Genomic DNA, 24715 nt, shown 5'->3' on the forward strand with positions numbered 1-24715 from the left:
GCAACATAATAGAAGCCTGTCAATAAAGCAAGGAAGACTGGATGAAACGGTAGAACTATCTCCCTGTGTCACAATTTAGCATGCTAGCAAAACTATTCTCTGGGACATGCCAGGCAATAAGAGGACAAGTCACAACAACAAAGGCATTCCTAACCAGTGTGAACATTTGTCAAGGTATGGAAACAATTTACAATGTTTTCAGAATCGTGGTTCAGGTCAGTTCATTTTTATACTCTCCCATATGGTTCTGCTCCTTCTATTTCCAGAGTGAACCCTATTTACCTGGACGGTTGCTGTAGAAAATATATTGTTTGCAGAGAAAGTGAGAGTCATCAATAAAGAAAACTTCTCAAGATAGGTATATTGAGTATGTGCATTGGTTTGATCTGACAAGAGAAGAAAATGGCAAACAACTTGTTTTCTGCTTGAGAGGTATCTGAGAGCAGAGCACCGGTCAGACTGTATTGTGCCTTCCGGAGGCTCAGCAATAAAGGGATAGTTTGGGCAGGGAGAGCAAACAAAAGTGGCTTTCAGTTACATTTTCCCCTTTAAGATACTGAGCCAACCAGCATACTAAATAGCATTTGTGCCACATTTTCTCTTCTCCCCAGCTCTGCAAACAGATATCAGTTCAACTCTCCTGTGCATAATCAAGAGCACAGACCACTCCCTGTGGTCATGGCTCTGCTGTCCCTGAAGATGGAAACACAAAGGTCACATGCCATTCTCTATGCCAATGTCTTCATGTCACACCACTTCTTAAGAGTCTGGCCTTCCCTCACCATAAAAACAAACCAAAAAAACCAAAACCATAAAACAAAACAAAACACTAAGAAATGTTCCTCCAGTTCCTAAGAGTAACACAAAAATTGCACATTAAAAATGCCTAAAAATAAGTCTATGATTGCTCTAGCTTTATACTAGAATAATATAGAGCATTGAAAAGGCTTAAGAAAGGGGATTATTTTTTTTTCTTTTTACCTATGAATGAATCACGCAGTCTGTTGTCCATACTGAGATGACATAGTAAGCTTTACCTTCAACCGTTCAGAAGCATCTAATGGGAGTGCAAAAACAAAGTTTATGATGTCAGAGCGCATTTATACTGGCTCACATGAAACTGAAACAATAACCAAAGCACTAGCCTGTGGCCTAGGAAAAAAAAGCAGGACTTTGGGGGTTAGTAGAGATTTCATTGATGGCAACTGCAATGAGTTCATCCTAATCAGGGGATTGCGGTATTTACCTGAAGCTGGAAAGGAGCAGTAGTTTAGTACCTCTTTCAGAAAAGGCAAAGTTCAAGGCAAAGCCAGAATGTCTTCCCCATGAATCTGCACAGAAAAATACTTTTGCATTCATGTGACATTGAGAAACAAATGACAGAGAATTTTCCATTGATAATTTAATTTGGGGGTCAGAGGGCCATCAATAACGTCATAAGCATACAACATAGAGCCAAGTTTATTCCTGAGACAAGCAATCACAGTACAAATCTTTACAGCATGTTTGAATTTGTGTCTATGGAATGCAAAATCTCAAAAAATATAAATAAGTGGTAGGGACAGATTCTAACCCACCTCAGATCATCATGACTTTTTGATAAATACTTAAAATACAGGAAAATGAATCTGTAGATCTGGGCAGTTCGGTAACATCTCTGTCTCCTATCTATTTTAAAAGAAGATACAGAAACATCAGACAATTGTCATCTGTCAGGGTCATATAGCACAAAAATTCATCCCTGGCAGCTAGAATCAAAAATACATTAGCAGCCTCAATTTCTGGAGCAAATTTTACCCATACCAAGATCCAGGTTCCTTTTGTGGTGCACATCTGCCACTTAAATCAAGAATTTTTAGCAGAAAGTATGTTGAGTGAGGCAATGTTTAAACACTAGGAAATGAGGAAGAGAAGCTAATAACCCAAAATCATATTTCCCATAGGACTAAGCTATGCACATAGAGCCCTCAGTTAAGCATTAAGACGTAATTCACATTCACAGCAAAACCTTCTGACTCACAGGCGCTTTGTTCCTCGAGGGCTGGACAACTGGATTACTCTTTAATTTTTGAAGATGGATGGTGGTGATGCTGCTGCTCATCTTTTATAGCAGTGGTTAAAGCACTCACCCAGAAACTGGTGAACTGACTATGGTTCAGTGACTTCCTCAGAAAGAGGGGGTTCAAATCTATAGCTTCTAGCCCAGCTTCTGGCTGCTAAGTTAAGTCACAATTACTGGTGATTTGGGCAAGGAGGGCAGAGCAGGGAAAGAAGGAAAGGGGCAGTCGGCTTCCCGCTGGTGCTGCATGGCTGTTCAGCAAAGGATGTAAGATTTATAAGGCCTGAGAGAAAGAGAAAATTAGAAAAATGGAGCTTGACTCTAGCCTAAACATGAAGGCTTCCTCTGGGAGTAAGTAAGAGCCATCCTCTTCAGTGTTGCTAATGCTTCTAATTAATTTCATTTTAAACAAGGTTTTACAGTAAGATTTTCATATGTGTGAGTTGGAGTCACTCTTTGATACATTTATCAACATTAATAAAGAGGTGTGTTTACAGTAGATGCCTGATAAACGGCTGTGTTGGGATGTGGAACCATGCTATGTGCAGGGTGACACTGCACCCTGTACCATCATTCCAAGACCCATCTGCATCACTGCCCATGCTAAGCAGCTGTGTTACACCAGCAGGGAGCATGTGGGCACACTCTGGAGCTGCAGTCCCCTGAAGGCATTTTCCTGTCTTCTTGCCAGCTGAAGGCCAGCTACAATGCAGCAAGCCCCGTGCAGCTACTGAGATTCACTGGTAACACACTGGATAAATGATAAAGAAGTAGCTGCTATGAAGGAAAACTGATAGTAGAGTGAGGACAACAGGGGATGAAGTTGTAAATGGATACTCACAGAAGCAAGCAGGACGAATCTGGTTGCCAAAGGCAGTCTTCCCAGAAAGAAGGAGCCTAGGTATAGAGCAGGCTTCCCTCGTGCCGATGCCCATGTACACCCAGCTCTGTTGACAGAAAGATGAGGAGTGTAAATGAAATGAAAGCCAGACATAGGCAAACTTCAGGATGCCATTTGGGTGCTCTCTTAAAGCAGGATGAAACCTAATGAGATTGGTGTCTTCTCAACTTTTCAGTACATTAAATGCTGTTCTGTTTCGATTGCTTCCAAATTCATTCACCAGTCAGGTTACAATTATTGCTGCCCTTGGAAGAACCTCCTAATTTCCTCACTATTGTTCATTCAGACACTTTAGTTAGTCGCTATTTGGGGCAAGTACTGGAGATGTCACAGGTTTACTGATTTCCTTTTTAATTTAATCTCTATTTTATTTAATCCTAAAGAGTTAGGAGATCAGGATCTATGCAAAAAAAAAATAGCTTCTTTGTGCAATGTTTGCTTTGGTTGGCTGACAGTGAATTTGTAGCCACAGCAATGGCTTTGATTCACCAGGGAGAAAATCATGCTTTTACCTAATCTAACCAAACCAACCTTGTTCAGATTGATTCAGCTTCCAGCCTTGGCTCTGACCTCACCCTTACCCTCAATCCTGCCTCACTTTCACACTGAGTATTTTATACAGCCTCTATTTTCTCTCTGCATAGCTTCCCCCCAGCCCCCTCCCAAACCAGCCTCCATGTTCTCCTCATCAACCATTGCTTTAGAAATCTTCAGGCTGGATGGGCAGGCATGCAGTGCTGGCAGGTGGTGTAGCTGTTAGGCAGCCTTGTGTATCACAAGAGATCTGATGCTATCAAATTTCTTTTCCCCCAAAGACTAAAGAGAGCAAGCCTTTGTAAGCATGCAGGAGGGGGATGAAAACAGTTTGTCTCCTGAGCAGCCAGCCTTTGTCATTTTACAAATGAAATCACTTTGGAAATTTAGAGAATTAATATCATAATGAAGACGGGAGTACCCATTAGGGTGGTCTAATGTTGCTCTGGAGATATATGATGGATGTCCAGTTGCTGTAAGCCCTTATTTGCAGAGAGTCACCTCTGTAGTTGCCATTATTAGGAAGATGTCTGAAGCGGAGGATCAGACACAACCATTGCAAGATGAGATAGTGTTTGACTGGTTTCCAGGGAACCGAAGGATACAGCCTTAGTTGTACCTGTCACTATGGCTCCCAGCTTTTTTCCCCCTTAATGTCTTTTTTAGCTGTAGGAAGTTTCTCTTTAAAGATTCACTGCTTCTCTAATAGCACAAAAAGCAGTAATAGGAACATAAAAAATGTTACCTGGATTGCAGAAGAGCTTCAGTTTATTGCAAAACAATTGGTGTAATTCATCATCAGAGCATTGCAATATGCTGTATTAGTTAGCTTTTTGCAAATAAAGATAACCACGAGATCTAACCTGTGGTGCATTGCTTGCAGTAACTGGAAATATTCACCTGCTGCATCCACTTCTGGAGATCCCTATCGCTTTGTCAAAGAAGTGATGCTGCGATTGCCATTCCTGGAAGCACAGCCTCAAGAAAGTAGTACTTCCAGGAATTATCTTAATGGGCAATTGAATCATCATTTCTAGCACTCCAGCATCTTTCCCAGAAGGACAGTTTTCCACAGGCAGTGATTCCAGTTAGAAGAAAATGTGGATATCCAGATCTCAATTCTAATCCTTTCCTGGCTGGTTTGCTGAGAACAGAAGCTTGATGCAGATCTTAAAATTGGGAAGAAAGGCACCTGGGACATGGGATTCTGGAAAGCATTCAGCACAGTGATTTTGTCTGCACTTCATTTTATAGTCGCTATTCTATCCAGGTCATTTATTTTCTTCCAATTATCTGTGTTCCCTCAGTAATTGTCTACTGGTCACTAACGCTGCTGCTTTGTTGCATTATTTCCTGGGAAGCTCAATAGCTGGTGTAAGCTGTCGTGGCTGCAATGTCTTCCATGAGAATTTACACCAGGGCAGTATCAGGGTTTAAAGAAAACCTGCTTAAATTTCCCTAATGTCCAGACTTTTTCCCAGCTATGGGTGCAGGCAGAACAGCTTGCTGTTGCTAGCCTTTTCAAATAAATGCGACATGAAGGGGCCACACTTCATTCTATATAATCAGTACTGATTTGGGGGAGTAATCAGTGGTAAATAAAAATGAGTGCTGTTGAAATACCCTTTGTGTGTGTTCTCATGAATTACTCATGAAACAGGGGTTACAAATTTCTGCCCTGGTAATGGATCTGTAGTGCCTTTATTTTTTTGTTAATATACAGTGGTTGTGGTGTAGAGGGGGCTGGTTTTGGGGATTTGCTTTTTTTTTTTTTCTTCAAAATTCCACCTCGTTCCCCTAAATCTTCAGTTTAGTGGCCAGATTCACCTTGGTGGGAGCAAATGCAACTCTATCGATAGCAATGGAATTGCGTCTGCATATGTCAGCGATGAATTTGGCCCCATATTTATTGGAAATACCTGGGCTGTAGTGATATGATGTGGTAAATCATGCTGAGAGCAAATCAAACAGACAGGCTGTGGCTGCATCACTATTTCATAGAACTCAGGTCATAATGGACAGGACAATGCTGTACTGCAAAATTCAGTGCTAAGGAAAATACATTCTTTCTAACCTTTTATGAAAATACTTCTCATCCTTCAAAGGACAATTTAGGCAATGTGACCACTACTGGAACAAGTACAGAAGCATTTAAAAGGCAAATAGAAAAACACCATTGCTCGAGAGGAGAACGAGTGTCTGTAGATATTCCCATGCTTGTGCTGTTCCAAAATTCCCATCAACTGTTGCATACACCCTCCAGAAATAAAGATAATCACTCTCACTACAACAAATGAAAGCAATGCAACATACCGGTTTTCAAGCCTAGCAAACTACAAATGCAATATCAGCCAGAGAAGAGCTAATGAAAACAATCACATTAAACATAGCTCTTCAGTGCTTGGTGCTCAATAAGTGAGCAGCAGGCTTTCTCTGCCTGGCTTACAGAAAACAGGAGGTAGCAGTTTGCAAGGAGCAGCGTTTTAATGTGATTGGACTATAACAGACAATCTATTTACAGCATGCTCTGGGGAGCTTATAAACAAATGTTGAGTAATTTCAGCCAGCAGTAATTACCCTTGCAGCTGACAAGGATAGCATGATACTTTCTCCTTCACCTTCAGCCCAGTCCAGAAGGCACTGTACACAATGGCACTTCTAATTATTTCTGCATTTCTATGGCTAAAGACCAAAGTGTGTTATTAGAGAACATTTTAGAAGCTTTTTAAAAGCTTGTTTATTGGGACAATTAAAAGTCATCACTATGACAGCAAATAAAAGGTTCCATTCCTCGGCACGCGGCGGCAGCGAGGTTCTGCCCGCTTACCTTGTCCGCCTTGTCTACATGAGGCAAAATTTACAGCCATCCCTCACCACCGCTAATATCAGCTCAGCTGCATCAGTGCTAGCGAGGTGGGCAACCCTCAAGTGTGCAGAGAATTGGGCTTTATAAATATCGTATTATCTAACCCTGCTTAGAGCACGTTGAATAAACATGGTACTTAAAATGCTGTTCACTCATCTGTGCTGGAGCTCCCGACACAGCTGAAGGCAGTGGGGGTGAACCCGTCAGAGCGCTGAGGAGATTTTTGCAGAGAGCCTGTGCTGCAGACAGGGCTGCGGACAATCTGCCTTTTTGTCTTCTGTAAAAAAAAAAAAAAAAAAAAAAAGAAAATTAGAACACAATTTCCTAAACATCCATTAACACTTAGATACTGGGGAAATACATGGTAAGGATTTGTCTCCAAGGCACAGGGCACACATGTGGGTTAATTCTGGGCTGGGCGCAACTGCCATGAAGGAGCCAGATAGAAAGAAGGGGCAGGGCTGGGACCATTGATGGCACAGGAGCCAGGGAGTGCTGCCCTTCGAGTTCCCCTCTCCCCCTTGAGAAAGCATACTTAGGTCTTTTCATTTCCAAAAACCATGAGGACATGGAGCAACTCCTGGAAAGCCTCCTCCTCACTATTATGGCTTTGGCCCTCCAGTGCAGATTAGAAAGCAGTGGTGGGCTTCCACTGCTGGATGAGGTATCCAGCTTTGCACAAGTCTAAATACATGTGCTTTACCTCAGTAACTTACCGATAGGACAGGAACGCTCATCCTTCCTTCCTGTCCCTTGGCAGGACCAGTGGCGGTAGCTGTGCCATCAAAGGGGAGATCTGCAGCCCCAGAGCAGTCTTAGGACCTCAGGGAGGCCTCAGGAGACTGCGTGGCCTTCAGCTCTCTCTTGTTTGGCCCAAAGCATTGTTTCATTTTTTTCTCTTATGTCATTACTGGATCTCGTGCTCACACTCTATGAGTTACATTCCACCATGGGAACACTACAGCAATTTTCACAGAGCAGTTTTAGAAATGTACAAAGTGCCATTCGCGGTGAGGCGAGGCATAATCAAAATGATCGCTGTAGGCAGTTGTAATTAACACAATGATTTAGTCACAAAGCCATACACAGCTAGAACTTTTATTTAACATTGTAACACACTCATATATGAGCCAAACTATCCAAAAGTAATTGGGAGAGGCAGTGAACTGTGATGTGTGCTGGTTTGCAAACACCACGGACAGTTTGGCGTTCGCTGAGCTTCCATCCGCCTCAATAAATTCAGTTCAGACTCCTGCTATAGGAATTGACAGCAGATATCTAATCCCCAAAAGTGGATTATTTACATTTTTTGATACGTTACATTGCATTACATCCTGTCATGTTGCATCTCATCACAGACAGATATAATATTGCATAACGTGATGTGACATGATGACAGACATCAGAAATGTTTTTATGTTGTGGTTTTTTTTGTTGTTGTTGTTGTTTTGGGGTTGTTTTTTTTTTAAAGTTTTTTTGTATCTGGTGTCCGAAATGTTTCTGAGTGATTTCTAGGAAGAACAAGTAGTAAGATCCTGAACTGTGTGCTCCTCAGGCAGCCAGCAAGCTGCCTCTGCAACACAATGTTCTAAATTGAGCAGTGTTGTTTTGTGGCTTTAGGAACCCTCAGCAATGCAATTCTGCACATATTTTGCAAATATTTTTAAAAGATTCATTAGGAAGGAAATCAGCAGAACACATGTTCAATAACAACACAAAATGGCAACAGCTGCTACAAATTACCCAGGCTGAAAGGAAACCCCAGAAATATATTGCAAACTTTAACAATGTACTTGAGCTGTTGATTGTTCCTACCGCTGCTCGCCCCTCGTCTCTGAGATACAGTTGGTGAAGGAACATTAATTTGTCCTTGTTCTTGAGACTGGCAGGTGTCACTTTGCCCAGTGTGGGATGTGAGTGACAGATATTTTGCAGCTGATGAAATGAGAATGCAGAAATTCAAGAGTGCCTCTGGGATTTCACTGGTCATTTGTGGCCGGCACAAGGGCAGGGCCTGCTGCTTCGCTAATGCAGGGCTGGCTGATGCTGCTGGCGCTGCAGCCTGCCACACATTCACACCATTTTAAATAATATTTGTGTTGGGAAGCTCTTCGCACACACACACGCACACACTTGATGGGAGTGTGTAGTTCTCTTCTTTCCAAACTGATTCTTTCTGGGAAATTGTTCTAACAGTTGGTTATTTTTCTGCAGTGTGCTAAAGCCTTTCTCAATAGGATTTTACCAGCATCTTCTCTCTTTAATTCTTTGGATAATATAAATTAAATTGACATAAAGCAAGGCATAAGGTAACACAGGTGAAGTTGAATTAAAAATAAGAGCAATATTAAAAAAATGCAGTTAATAAGATAATTTCACTACACAGAGGGCTTAGTAAGAAACTGGGGAGATTTCTATCAATTGAAGTATTTCTGTCATCTTATTTATAAAAATGAATTCCAGGTAGAAGTGCACAATGCTTAGTGAAAGAAAAAGAGGCACAGGAAACGAGCACTGCAATGCTAAAGAATTAAGACTGAAATTTGCTGAATTTTAACACTATCCTGCACTTTGTCTTCATCTTTCTTTTATGTCTCAGACCATTTTATTTGCAGGGAACACACAGTCTATGATTTCTAACATTATGCCAAAAAATAATTGTAAGTACAAGGAAAAGAGGCTGTCTAAAACGGATATCTCAGATAGACATTTTCAGCCTTCATTTAAATAATACTTTACCTTTTTCTACATTCATCAATTTTATTTGAAAGGAGAGGGGTTTAAATTGTTCTGTCGTTTCCAAAATATTTTTTATAAGAGCTGCAGTGCATATAAAAAGGAAAACTGTTCTGTAAATGCTGTTAGCATTTTGTTAGAACTATGCATTATTTTTGAGGTGGTGATTTTCAAGAAAACCTGAGGATTTCAGAACAAGGGCTCATTTTGCTAACCACGTTAACTGCGGTACATATAGAACAGCGTAATTCAGAGACCCACTAACAGCATTTTCAATTGTGATAAAAACTTATTAACATATTTGCCTCTTTAATGATTAACTGTCTTTGAATATTAAGAGATTTTTACAACATCTTATTCACACCGAGAAGACTCTGCAAAAGGCTGAGCTTTTTCTTTATTTCATAAGCGAGGCTTCGTTTGATATGCATTCTGATTTTAAAAGAACCATAATATTTTAATCGATCTCTCTTTAAAGATTGTGATTATTATAAATGAGATACAGCCGTGCACATCAAGCCTGACTGGTAGATAGCAGGTCATGAGTCAGGAATTATATGAAGAGGGGAAGTAAAAACTAGAAAATTTTCCAACACGATTGTTTAAAGGAACAATCACAATATACTGACACACGAATTCAAGACTTCAACTGCAAGTGCAGAGTTACCAGCCTTCATTTTATATTAATTTCCTTCCTACTAGCCTGGAAAAAATATCATTTGCAATGAAAAAAAAATAAAATAAATTAAACCTCTATATTATTAAGAAAAACATGCAAATTCATACTGAACTCTTCACATTCATGTAATGGATGACATTAAAAATCTTCACAGAGAAACATATCTGATGAAAATGTTGATACAAACTCAGGCTGTGAAAACACTGGATAATGTCATTTGCCAAATGTTATTTTAATGTAGATAATTACTTCTGTTAAATAATTTGAAAAACACATAAAGATAGCATCTGATGTGATACGAGCTTATTATTTTAGCCTAATTCCATTATCAGAATTACAAAAATCCTTTCGAACAGATATTTTTCCTATTAAGCCTCTATTCACCCCAAACCAATACTGTTTTATTTATATGCCTGCACACACAGGCACACATACAACTATATCTACACCATTTCAATTGATATTTCCCTCCCTACTCACAGATGCAAAGATACACTGTTATCCTTTGGAAATCAAATATTTTTTCTAGACAGCATGCTTCTTTAATTAAACTGTATTCTTTACAGTGATCAAATATAATTAGCAGTAACAAGTATTTAATGAAAACAAACTGCTTCCCTTTGAAATCCCTCCAACATGCTGTACTTTAAGTTCATCACTTCCCTGAGATCATCATATCATAACAACTACAACTAAGTATATGATTAAAAAATTGCCAGTTACTGACTCACTGCACACAAATCAAAATAGGTGAGGCAAACATGGGAGATCCTGATCTGTGTCATGTGCAAATTGCATCCTCTAAGATACTGCTTGCAGTAAACTAGTACGCAGTTGCAGGTTCGATCTGCTATAGATTTGCCTTTTAACTATCCTATTTGATATCATTATGTAGTAAGACATTACCCCAGCATCTTTGATTAATACTGAGCGAGATGAGAAGGAAGTGAGCTTGTACTGGACTCATTGACAGCGAGGTGCTATAGCAACTCTCCTGTAATTAATTGTGAGTGAAAGGGGGTTTGGTTTTTGCAGCCTCGTAAAACTTTTCCCACATGGCTGAACCCACGGTCAGGAGACGTTAGGCAACATTAACTGCCTTCACATTTCTGTAAGGCTCTGGAGGAAGCGGCTCGGCACTGGGGCTCCAATTCTGAAAACCTTGGGACACAAGACATCAGCGTCTACCTTTCATCTTAGCTGAGATTTGGAGAGGGTTCAGACCACAGAGGCTCCTTAATTCTCACTAATTCATTTGCTTTCCTGATTCACTTGGCTTGGGATAACCTGCGAATGATAATGAACCTGTAAGGGGAGCGCTTAGTCCCTTGCCTTTGAATGTGCTCGGCATGGATTGAGGGCTTTCTGTGAATCTTGCAAGAGGAAAAGAATCTTATTAGCACTGATTGCCAGTCATGAGGTTGCCTCTAAAAACTGCTCTTGTATTTTTAACTCTTGCTTGCATATAACAACCCTGGCCAAGGAGAGATGTGTTGTTTACACATTGAACACAGCATTGTTCTCAACATTTACTCATTTCTCTTTGTAATTTGATCTAATCATAACACATTTGCTTTACGTATGTCATTACTATACCACTATGAACACTTCATCATTTTTCCCATGATTATTCTACAAGTTCATAACTAGCCAAGTCCTCATCTCTTCACCCCCAGCTAAACATCCTCTTTGCATAAATGTGTGCTCTCTAGAATAAAGGGTCTCATTTTCTTTTTTTCCTTTTGTTATTAACCATTTCAGCAGAGAACAGCTAATACTGCTTTCCCTGTTGCCGGCAGATTTCTAGCGGGTTTGAGGTTCACTTGTGTTGGTTCTTATATTTTTTATAAAGTGTATTGTGGCATGAATAAGAATTCAAGCTCTGGTGGGAATATATGAAAATAAAACATGGCAAAAGTGGCCTTACTCTTGCTTCTCTCTGCCAAAGGTAAACTCATATTTGCACTATTTTATTTTTTTTCCATTCATTTATATGAATTTAAGTAACTGTAAAGCAGCAGCAGGTTGAAACCCAGAAATTTGTATTTGATTGACTGAAATGAGACCACCAAATGCCTTCTGGAGGCAGTTTTGCTAGTGCATATTTTCAGAACTGGGGATTTAGAATCCAGTTCCTCATGTGTCCTCATCATTGTCAAACCAAAATTCAAATTCCTTATTGAACACTGGCAGATATCAGCCTTAAAGGCAGGCTCTGCTCTGATCCCATTCTTGGAGACTGTATCTGGCTTTCCTACCAAGTCTTCTTAGGTAGAGCATTTAGAGCGTTTTCAGATGGACGATCCATCTTGTCTGCAAAAATATTCTGCTGTGGTTCCAGCCTTTTAAATATATAGTACATATGCAGTTCTATAAAACTAGTGGTCTGGCTTTGGTATTTAGTAACAGGTTAAATTAAAGTCTGCTATCAGCCAAAGTGAGCATTGTGCAACTTCCACATCTGGGACATCTATTCATTAACCATTTGTGAATGCTGCTGTACACTAAGACAGTGAAAGATTATTTTAGACTATTTTTTTTTTCTTATGTACAGATGAGGGCGGCACGGAATTTGACAAAATAAAAAATTGCTTCTGGATTCAGATAATAAAATAAGTTACTAGATTCCCCTTGAAATGAGCTTTACGCCTTTTCTGTCTAATTTGATGTTTCCTCAAAAGAAGCTCCATGTGACAAAACATTACACCCACTGCTTCTTAAAAGAATTTGCCAAAAAAGAATAATTATGTGAGACTGCTACAACTCAAATTTGAACTGGAACTTCTTGTGTAGGAATATGGATTTCTATTACATTGATAGGCTTAATTCCTTTTCAGGGGGCATGAACAAGAGCTGATCAGCAAACAGGATTTATGTTGCATGGGAATTCTAACAGTTTGACATTTGCTTGTCAAATCATTAAACATTTCCATAGGACAGTTACCAAAAAAAATCCCAACTTGCTTTGGAAATGTCACACAAAAATATCTACATTTTGCATCAAAATGTCAAAACAAAACATTGATTCAAGCTGCTATGTTTCAAAATGTCAATTTGGTATTTTTTTATCAGTATTTTGGCTGTATCTGATGCGTAAATTCTATTTAGAAATTTTTTGAGAAAATTTCATTGAATTTTGCTTTTCTGTAGTAAAACAAAGGCTCAAAAAAAAGAAAACCAAAAACCCGCCCTATTTTTTTCAACAATAATTTTTTGCTGGAATTGTCTGCACAGCTCTATTACAGACAACAGTACATGGAAAAATACTTCTTTACTAAAACTTCCTCACAGGTACTTTTTGCCATTTTTAAAAAGTGCAAACGGTATTTGCAAATACTGTTAGACAACAACAACCACAAAAACAACAATGAAAAGGAAAAAAAAAATGAAAAACACTCACGGTTTGCTGAATCTGTGGCCAACAGCATGGAAAAAATCCTCCGCTGTCATGTGCAAATTCCACCCTCGTTACATTTGTAAATATAACTAGGTAAAGAAAGACAATTTTTGTTCATGGTATGAACAAGATGTTTCAATGACACCTTGTTCATACAAAGTACAGTAGATCCCCGAGAGCCCACCTCAATACAAACAGTCCTAATGAGAATGTTTTTGGATAGACAAAAATAAGAATACTCAGTGAAGAAATCAGTTTCAAAGTATATCCATATCCTGAGGATCAAGCTGCTTGTTTGACTACATGCTATCTCACTGGGTTTTTCACTTTTTCATTTTTCATCTAAGCTTTGTCCCCTAGTATAATCATAGAATCCTAGTATCATTAGATTGGAAAAGATGTCTAAGATTATCTAGTCCACTCATCAGCCCATCACCATTATGACTACTAGCCACATCCCCAACTGCCACATTTACTCTTTTCTTCAAAACCTCCACAGAAGGGGACTCCACCACCTCCTTGGGCAGCCTCTTCCAAAATCTTGCCACTCTTACTGAGAGGAAATTTTTCTTGATATCCAACCTGAACCTCTCTGGCGTGACTTAAAGCTGTTACCTCTCATCTTAATTAAATGGCTTATGTATCCTGGCTGCATCTACCACATAGAACCTTGAAAACTGTGGGAATTACAAGGGGGGGTCATCTTAGTACTATGTTACTGTCCAGTTTTTTGTTTGTTTGTTTGTTTGTTTTTCTCCTGTTATTTTCCCAATTGGATTTTCTTGGGTGTTTCTCTGCTGGGATAAGTTATATTCCTAACCCCCTAGGCCCAATCATGAGCCCATGAAAACCTCTGGGAACTGAAGACCAGGAGCTGGCCATCTCATAATCTGTTAATCAACAACTTACACATTTTCCTCTCCACCACTCATAACAGTTCCAAAATTTCTGCACAATGCTAAGCAGTTTTACAGTAATAAAATACAGCTTTTAACTAATCTATTATCCCTCCATGTCTGAGAATGTGAGCAAAATCGGAATGTAGAACTCAGCCACATTTTTCAGCTCTACTTGCAAATTTGCTAGAGAAGAAATTATTTTCTCCTATAACATTCTGGTCAAAAAGCATCAATTGGCAAGTTATGCTCATTTACATATATTTTCTATTAAACTTTTCTATCATAAAAAATTGCCTTTATGATCCAGACACATAATTTATTATGCAATGCACCACCACCATCATCACACTGAATTGCATTTTACGTGTTGATACTAACAGGGAAGGTGATCAGCTTTAGCCTTCTTTTCATTATATGCATCATTCATCCTCCAGCACCAAGATCTCTGGATTCTGTAGCATATCCATCATTATCTAACTGTCAACAGTTTTCAGAGGTTCCACTGCTTTAAGCTCATTATTTCTTCAGATTGGTGAATCTACAGAGAATCTTTCCGCAACATACAGAATTCAGCATGGTACATATGTGCAGATGAATGGTAGAGGCTTGTCCTTCACAGGCTCTTTGTACCTAGCTTTGCCCCAGAACTGCAGCATGTAATGAGCAGCAAATGCATACTCATAGAACTAAAAATAATAAAAAGTTAAATGGCATTAAAAATAATAACCAAATAGCTGCACCTTTGTATGGATGAGATGTGAATAATCCTAGCTTACACACTGTTCAGTAGTTTGGGGTTACCATCTCCTTATACTGCAGGCTACATAGACAAAGAGCTGTGCTAAGATCAGGAATTTTTTTTTTTTCCTGTCTCTGTTTACCTTAGTGCATTTAATTTAATCAATAGCTGAATGGTGAAGAGGAGGAGAATTGGATGGTTCAAGAGACTGATAATGGGATATCGAACTTTTCATCTCTATATCATTGATTCAACATAGGAATTGACACACTGGTTCAGAGCAGTGGTCCATCTTCTCAGATATATCTCTGACAGTGGTCTATACTAGATATGCTTCAGGAAGAGGCATCAGAAACCCTGTAGTAAGCATTTATGAAATAACCTGTCCATAGGAAAGGTTTTTTTTCCAACTCTCTTATTTACAGCTTGCCTGATGTTCACACTCAGGTTAATCTATAACTTTTCAAAAATCTTTTAAATTCTACATCTTGTGACATAAATGGTGCATTTACCTACATCCACATCTGACTGCCTCTGCAAGCAGTTGAAATCTTGGCCACCAAGTTGCAAAGAGTTCCAGAGGAGAATTATAAATGGTAATAATGTCTAATTTCATTGCAGTCCTTCTTAGCTTGTCATCTTTCTAAATAAATAAGGTCTTCTGCAGTGTTTAACTTCTCTTAACTAACCATTATCACTAGCAGCCCATAAGTCATCTACTGACTCAAAAAATAATTTAAAACTTTCAATCTGCCTTGAAATGAAGGGTTTTGATACTTCTAATTATTTCTATTTCATCTCTATGCTTCATCTGTTTCAGCTGCATTCTCTTTGGGACAGGATAACCAGAACTGAATGTAGTACACAACGAGGTCAGAGCATATTGCTGATGTACTTAATGACATTCTAAGATTTTTGCTGTTGTTTCTTTTCCATTCCTATTGCATCCTAAGCATGCTTTCTTTTAACTCCATACATAGTAAAATGCTTCATAGAACCATCTAGTATACGGCATAGGTCTTATCTTGAGTGACAACAGCACTGAATTTGGGTAGCACAAATTATTCCTTATGTTAGATTTGTCAAAACTAAACTGTTATCCTGACTATTCAACAGAATGTGTTAAATTCACATGAAGTTTCTGTACTGTTTTTTTTTTTTTATAGTGAATTTTCTGAAATATCTGAGTTTCCTTCACTGTCTTTTTCTTATAAATATCATATGCATTTTGCTTAACTAAAATACAGGAGAAAAGAAGCCAGTGTCAAACCTTGCCATGAAGTCTGGAAATCCACCCACATGTATAGACACTTAATAACTTTCTGTAGGTTTGCAATGTCTTTTCATAGTTTTCCATAGTTTTCATAGTTTTATTTAAACAGCTTCTAATCACTTCATGTATTCTCCTCCCGTGGCTATTATTTCATGGCAGCATTTAAATAAATAAATAAATATGTGTACATATATATATATATATTTCAGAAGTTCAGTTAAAATACATTGCTTGGTTAACATAGCACATTCTGGGCTTTCTTTGTGTCACCGTGTCACTTTCTGTCATGCTGTTAATGTCACTATTATATAACACTAAAATCACTACGTTATCATTCCAGTGCTAATTTTAATTTAGCCATAGTGAGTTGGCATTTCCAGGAACGTTCCTAAAGCCTTAGAAAACAGCCTCAGTCCTTGCTACTTTGTTGACAATGGCTGCATTACTGGGACATTATGTATTTCCAGGAACATCTCAGACACTTTTTTTTTAAATACCTTTCCCAGTTTTGGTATCATGCTAAGAAAAACCTTTCAGCTTTTTTTTTTTTTTTTTTTTTCTGAGTTCATGCCTAAATGAGTGAGTAGAAGTGCTGAGCCCATCCAGATTTTAAATATTCTTAGCAGGAAGTACAATGGTGTGACACATATTAGCTAGGCTGCAAGTGAAGGGTTTTTAATGTTACTCTAAGACGAGATAAAAAGTACTTTTGTTTGTTTCTTTTGCAAAACAAAGCTCTCTAATCCAACACCTACCAGGAATGTTCATTGCTGGCTATATGAGCCTGAAGACCACCTAGAAACAGCAGCTTCGGAAATGCACAAGTCTCCACCTTCATTCACTTCTGCAGATCTAGCTGGACTGAAGTGTTCAAACTGCCAGCTGGAAGAAAAAAATAGTCAGCTTAGTTACACTCAAGATTTGCATCACTTCAAAGGCACTGAGGATCAAGGAGGCCCACACCCTGTACCCAGCTGAGGAGAGAGGAAGAGACTAACAGTGTGGGATACTTCTCAAGAGAGTGCCTCCCTCTCCCTGCACACACCCAGCATTCCCATTGTATATGGGCACTAGGCACAGCATTGGGCACAAGAAATTCTGCTTTACTTCTCTGCCCACATCCCTCATAGGCACGTTCAAATAAGCTGAAGATCTACCCCATAGCAAGGGAAACATACATTATTCTCAACATTACTTGTGCCATCAGTGTTTTCAGGTTAATTTGTAAAAAAAATATGACCTGAAAGCCCGAGTTTCAAATGAGACAGTTAATTCAAGGCTTGGTTTAATAAAGCTAATTTATTATGTGAGATAACAGAGTTCTGCAATCGACTGCACAGCTTCATGGCTGAAGTTAGTAATTCCTGTGAATAATGCTGCTAAAAGTATTATGTAGTCAGTCTACAACAGTCAGTTGTGGTGCCTCGAAAGCAGCTATCTGCCATTATTGCTAAAATGAGGAAAAACCAAGAGGATGAGTCATCTCAGCTGTAAATAACTTAGTTGCAGGGGCACAGCTGGAGCATCACAGCTCCCTACTCTTGCAAAGCCTTTTCTTTAGCTGCAGCAGCATGCCACTATTGAGGGCCAAAGATGAAGAAGTTTTGTAGCTTGCTGCTGCCATGCTTGTAACAAAGCATACTCTTATCTTTAGCATTTCTGAGTCTTTCTGGTGTCTATGTTTAAAGCGTAAATGTAGCACTCCTGGATGCCACCCTCAGTAGATGAAAGTGGACAACGTTGTAATAAACAGTATAAAGCACTGCAATTACACTGAATGTGCTGGCAATGCCAGAACCAAGGTCAGGTAAATAAGTTATGAGTTGAGTTTACTGAGAGGGTAATTCTGGGAGTGCAGGAAAATGCTTAATTCCAATAGAATATATAGAAGACTGAAAGGGGGGGGGGGGGGGGGGAGGAAAAGAAGAAAAAGAAAAAAAAAAGAAAAAAAAAAAGACACTGCAGGAGTCAGTAATTTCTCTCCTTCAGCCTTCAGATGAGAAGTTGCAAAGCTGGCCAAGCACAATTATGAATGATTTACCTACAATGCATAAGGTATAAGATACTGCTTTTAAGTCAGATCCACCTGTAGTCCTTTATCCTACAGTAGCTTCCCAATCTCCTCTTCTGCATCTCACACTACTGTGATTATACAGATTATAATCCATTTAGAAGTGTATATCAAAAGCAACATCAAAAATATTTTGAAATACAATCTAGTATTGCAGTCAAACGAACAGTCAGAATGCTGGGACAAGTGCCGCAAGTTTGTAGGAAGATGCACGTGGGCTTTGCTCTCATTTCTACTTCAGCCAACATTGCTAGCCACAGGTATAAAAAATTGGGAGGGTGAATTGCTACAACATTGATCAGCCACAGAAGAAAGTAGTTAGAATCTGAAATCTAAAGAAAAAACTCCCCTAAGAGAATGCATGATGTCTGCATCTTCAGTTGCATCTTCATTACAATCGTAGGCAAGTACACGCCTGTCAGACTCACAGCCAGTGCTGTCTGTAGCGTGCAGTACCTGGAGGAAGGCATCCATGCAGCACAGGGCGTTTGATGAGAAGCTCAGCAGCACACGGGACCTGCTGCTCAGAGCCTGCTGGCACGCCTGCCCCACAGCACCGCTGAGCAGATGGGGACAGAAGCCAGGGCAGTAATGCTGTGGGGAAGGTGGCTTCTTTGTAACACTTCCACTTCAAGCAACTTCTTGTCAGCAGTCAAACTTTCAGGTTCATGGAGTTGTGGCCTCCTGAAACTTGCTGCAGGAGTGACATAGTTGTTAGTTTATCTGACCAGCTTTAATAAAGGGATGCGATACTATAAGGCTTGCTAAGGGATGCTGGTTCTCTGTGCACAGCAGAATGATGGTTGGGTTAGTGGCTTTTCACACTGATTTTCCATTGCTTCAGTGAGATAAAGTAAACCTAGAAAAATCTAAGAGACATACCCACCTTTTATTTTTTTTTCCCCTGAGTTTGCTAATATCACGATGTGCTGCTGTCCTTCATAACAAACACTTGCTAATATCCAAACTACAGAAAAAATCATAGTACTTTCTGCTTCATTCATAGTTGGATATGAAAAAGTGAATTGGATGTTCTCCAGCCTGAGCTGCATGGAAGAAAAGGACTTTTCAGAACATTCTTTGACAGTAAATCTTCATCATCTTACCCTTCCAGATGGGAAAGTATTTTTGTTTTTTTTCCACAATTTTAATCATACTACAGACCTCTCCGCTGACAGCCACTCCTTTATTCATGAGCCTTTGTATGGCTTAAGGATGATATAACCTCTTAATAACCTTAATCAGGTTATTTTTATTGTGTTTTAATTCATTATAATCCCGGTAAGTCCATGGAAACCTGTGGAATCAAAATTTGTTTTTTTTAATGACTTATCTTTAAAACATTAGCTACAAATGGCATTAAATTATTATTTGTCAAAAAAGAAACTTGTACACTGATAAGAAAAAACTTTACAATGCTAGATCCAGAGGTTTTATTTAAGAAGAACAAAGCAAAATCCATAAGGGGTTGCCCTTTCTCCTTAGTTTGAACTCACAAGGTAATGCTAATTTGTCACTAACTCTTCAAGTTACTACTTCTTAGCTACTCCAACAACATCTTTTGGCAACATCTAAGATGTCCTGCTGCGTACAATTAATCAGTATGTTGCTTGGCATGTAAGTTGTACTACAGCTCCCAGTATGTACATATTGTATTGGTGTTGGGTATTCGACTGCTGGTCAGTGAGGTTGCAATGTAAGCGCAGTAGATGATGTTTCTCTGAGACGTAATGAACTGCTATTCTACAAATTCAAACTAGCAGTTCTGTTTGTGTGTTGGCACTGGAGCCAGACAAGCGCTCTAAAAACACCAACTGAGCAGACAAGTCTTAAACCTCAAGAAATTCACTGCACTGACTTTTTGCATTCCTGACAGCACTTACTAATCCTGTGTGATTCAGACACAGTTCATACTTTCAACAACTCTCCTAATTAAGCCCAAAATTCAGAAAGCACCACTTTAAGAGACAAAAGACCAAGACAAGCAAGAGGAAAGTGAAAGAAAGAAGCAAGGAGTTGAAGAATAGCAAGAAGATTTTAAAGCTAGATTCTATGCACTTAGAGAAAAAAAAGAAAAAGTACACTTAATACTCTGCTTCTGCCACTTTCCTCTAAAGTATTGACTACTGTCAGAGACAGGAAATTGAGCCAGATGAGGCTTAATCTAATATGGTTACTCCTGTAATCCTATTTCCATGGAGATCTGTTATTTCACTGAAGGCAGCAGAACTAACAGATTCCGTTATTTGATAATTGTGGATCTGTTTTTGAGGATCTAACTGCAATAAGCTGTCTACTTGCCCTTCCTCAGATAACAGGCCAAATTCTGCCAACGGGTCTTTGGAGTCAATGTGAGACATAGAGATGCTGTTAGGACAGACCTGCACACTGGTGGTCACATTCCCCACAAGTCAGCCTGTACTGTGCATTTCTGTTTTTCCTGTAGGAAAGGAAAATTAATTCTTAAGCCAGTAGTTCTAGTGTTCATTTTCTGAACTTAAACTATTTCTTAAGAGGCGATATAGACCAACTGAAAGTATAGAGTTAAAAAAAAAAGGGGAGGGCGGGGCTGCGGAGAGAGGAAATAGAGAAGGAGAAAAATGGGGGGGGGGGGGAGGGGGAAGAAGAAGAAAAGGAAAAGAAAAAAAAAGGGTAAAAAAGGGAGGTGAGAAGGAGAGGAGAGGGAGAGGAGAGGAGAGGAGAGAGAAGGAGAGGAGAGGAGAGGAGAGGAGAGGAGAGGAGAGACGAGGAGAGGAGAGGAAGGAGAGGAGAGGAGAGGAAGAGGAGAGGAGAGGAAGGAGAGCGAGAGGAGAGGAGAGAGAAAAAAAAAATTGAAAAATAATGAGGAGGGGTGGGGGGGGGAAGAAAAACTGAAAAGGAATGGTGTGGGCATTTACTTGTAAAGCATTAGAAAACAACACTGTAAATAATGAAATGTAAGTTTATATAATCATTTTCCCTATAATCTGCCATCCTCAGGCTTCCAAACACAGGCTATTGCTGTTTCTGCCTGGTTGCAAACACTTCAGCAGCCACCTCTAACAAAGCACATCACAGCCATGAAGGAGCACGGTGAAGACCCACAGGCAGGTGCACAGCACAGCTGCTCCAGTGGAGACGGAATACCTGCATCCCTCTACTGTGGGTCTCAGCTATGCAGATATAACTCTCATTTGTTCATGTGCTCTTACCAGTTATGGGGCAGTTAAAAAAAACAATGAATATGGTTAAACATGTATTATTAACTTGTTGTTAAGCAATAACAGCTAATGGGAGGACATTTCCTAGCAGTTAATGATTGACCAGGGGAGATGACTGGGGACCTTAAAACAGTCAGCCATTAAATGTGGAGCAATACCCTTGCTTTTATCCACTGTTGCTACTTGCATTTCCCCTCTCTGTTTACAGCTCCAGATTTCTGCACTCCATTAATGTGAATTTCAGTTTCTTTACTTAGCTATGTACATATTCCCAGCCCTTAGTAACTAGCAAATGAAATCTTCATTCACAATAGTCTAAGAGATATCCAATAAATTATGCTTGGATTGCTGATTAAATGAAGATCATTATGAAATATTAAAATGAAGATTTTATCCACATTTTAGTGGTCACAGATGAAAAAACTAAAAAGATCAGTGTAATCCATTTATTGGTTTATGGAAAAGTCCTACAGGGAGTGTCACAATTCCCTATGCTATCCCTGATGCCTTTTGCATTAGAACCTCTGATTTTGCTGAAAGATGTAGAAAAAAAAAATCACACACAGCCAGATCCCTCCTGGCTACACATCTGAGAAGGCTCAGGAGCACAAGGTCCGACACAGCAACTTATGGTCACAAAATGAGCCCAGAATCACCTGTTTCAGATGTTAGTATGCAAAATTTTTCCCAGTCTGGAGCTTTCAACCAAATGACACCACTTGGGTGACCTGTTTTCCCTCTCCCTTCCTCCTCCTACCTCTTCTCCCATTACCTGCCAGGCACACAAAAACTGCAGAAGCTAACAGGCAGCAAACTACAAACATACAGCAAACTATTTCATGGAAGCATATTTTAAGTAAAATAGTTGTTTATCTTACTCAAGGAGTCTCATAACAGATCCAGATTTTTCCCATTTGAACAAAAGTTTTTGTAATAAAAAAGGAAAAGAAGAAGTAAAGTTCTTGAAATCTCAAAACAAAATGTTTAGTCCCTTCCAGGTGGGAGCAATTTGTAATGCAGAAAGAGCCTACATCCAGCGAGGAGGATGGGATTACTTTAGCACATTTCAGGATTCTTGCAGAGTGAGTTGACTCAGATTTTGCCCAAAGCTATATAATGTTATTGGGATACTGATTGACAAAGATCAATTTCAAGTTAGATTTCTCTGATCATAATCACCTGAAGGAACTCTTTTGAGTAACTATGTGCAGCTTGGGCGACTTGATGGTGCAGCTCTCACTCAAGGGGGCAGCCAGCACTCTCCTGCTCATGAGCCTTTGCAGTCAAACGCCCGTCATATTCCCAACTTCACTTTGCCTGCTTTTGTTTCGAGACTGAATATCTCTGTTTCACTCATGTCTTTAAGGCACAGGAAGAGTCAGGCCTTCCTTGTGGTAGGTGCTTTTCAGAGAGATTGCTCCCTGCTGCCTCAGTGAAAAGAGTTTACGTGTGGGATGAGTGGGTCCACCTCCTACTCACGGCCTCTGTCCTTCCGCTGGCCTCCAGCTCTGCCGCTCCTTCTTTCCTATTCTGTTCTCGACCTCTTCTCACAATTGCCCATCTCTCTCTGTGGATGGTCTCTCGGCTGTTCTCTCTTTCACCTAATATGCGTTTTGATTTGCCATGGGGAAAAAAAAAAAAAAAAAAGACCCAAAGAAATAACGTTGGCTTTGAGCTCTACATTTATGCTTCCTGAACAGAAACTCTGCCTGCATGAAAATCAAATAGGGAAGAGAATAAAACATGGTGATTTTGAGACCAGATTTTCCCTGATTCCCAGAGAAGCCCAGAAGTCAGAAAGTCACTGTCAGCTCCCTGTTTCTGTGTTTCAGCTTTATTTTCAGCACAGGTTAGAGCTTTATGCCACCACTCTTGGCTCTTATTCTGTCTTTCCTGGACTGGGAAGCTTGTGGGAATGCATGACAGATCTTAAACTCCTGCAATCCTGAGGTGGTGAATACTATTACAAATTAGAGCAGCCCTGAAAGTGCTCCAGCTTCTGCCTAAGGACAGCCCCAAACCTCCTTACAATCTGCGCAGGCTGATCTCAGCAAGGTTCTGCAAGACCCCAGGTTTTCTCTCGGGAGGCTCACAGGGTGTTATAAGAGGGCAGAGCTCGGCTCGGCGCGGCTAAGTAGTGTCAAAGTGAGACCATCCGATGATAAACACAACGTGAGCTGAAGTCAGAGGCAGCAGCAGACTCTGCCTCTCAAACCATGACAATGTTCTTGTTTGGCTACAACTACGTACCTCATTTACAGAACTGCAAACTAACAATACAGTATGAAAATGCAAAGCATTGTGCTAACTGGGAGTTTGGCAGTGTCCTCCTTTGGTACCTTTGCCTCAAAATTAAGGGATATATTTTTTTGTCTGTGAATAATAAACACTAAGAGCTCAAATTAATTCAAATATTTATTTCTCCCCTATCTCGCTCAGTAAAATAATAGAGATATTCTAGGCTATCTCCTATTGCCCATTAATGTTGTGTATATAAATAAGCCAGGTTATCTTTTCCTTGTGAGAAATGTTTTATCTAGCAGTCTCTTGTCTAGTGGTTCAGTACTCCACCACTCTAAATTAGGATACTTTATCTTAAGGCTTCATAATCTTACGAGACTATAATTGGAAAGTTTATAAAAAAAAATCCTGCTTTGTAAGCTTGGCAGCTGAGATAGAAAGAGGGAATGAGAAGGGCTACAGCAGAATTACACCATCACTGCTAGCCTGACTCCGCTTGACAGAGCCGTTTAATATTTTGACAAGACAAAATATAAAGCAGCATTTTATTCTGTAGAGACTTCACTAGACACAAGCATGGAAGTGCTTGTGATCAATAAAGTTTGCGGTGGAGAGTGATTTATTTACAGCAGGGTATTATGTAGAGAAAGAGCTGTGATATTTCCACAGGCTTTGACGGCATAATGGGCCCCTCTCAATCCTTACATGGAAGGGTTAGATTGTCATGGTTGCTCAGGCAGTATTCAAAACGTTATCTGATCAGCCTTAAAGACTTCAGAACGAGACAGATGATTAGTTACCCTAAACGATCCTCATCATGCAGAAATTGATGATTTAATATAGTCAATGACAGACGATTCCATTTGTACTAGATAAAGTGTCTGCGGTTTGTATCAATCATAATAGAGTTATTATTGAGCATAAAAGAAAAGCATGTTTAATATCATTAATTCCAGATATGTCGCTTTCCACATCTGGCATTCATCCATAGAGCAGAACCACTCCAGGCTATCATTTCTGCCTGTGTGCTGGTGACTCCAGTGTTTTTTGTAATTTCAAAATGTTTTTCAGCACCTCCAGCTAGGTGCAATAACAGTTTACAGATTACCTATGTCATCAC

The 24715-nt window shown here is 39.6% G+C and overlaps 1 long non-coding RNA gene across 1 annotated transcript in view; it reads right to left on the reverse strand.

The window, feature by feature from the left end:
• Window positions 1-24715, reverse strand: part of LOC107317017 — a 74074-nt gene that overhangs the window by 40952 nt on the left and 8407 nt on the right. Inside the window, exons 3-10 of the long non-coding RNA XR_004307992.1 lie at window positions 22534-22955; window positions 20536-20594; window positions 18611-19451; window positions 16839-16965; window positions 13176-13261; window positions 2901-6637; window positions 1247-1331; window positions 982-1057 (exon numbers count right to left, since the gene is read on the reverse strand). This is a non-coding gene — a long non-coding RNA (uncharacterized LOC107317017). The remainder of the gene's footprint in view (window positions 1-981; window positions 1058-1246; window positions 1332-2900; window positions 6638-13175; window positions 13262-16838; window positions 16966-18610; window positions 19452-20535; window positions 20595-22533; window positions 22956-24715) is intronic.

This window comes from Coturnix japonica, chromosome 7 (assembly GCF_001577835.2).
Source record: "Coturnix japonica isolate 7356 chromosome 7, Coturnix japonica 2.1, whole genome shotgun sequence".
Taxonomy (NCBI): domain Eukaryota; kingdom Metazoa; phylum Chordata; class Aves; order Galliformes; family Phasianidae; genus Coturnix; species Coturnix japonica.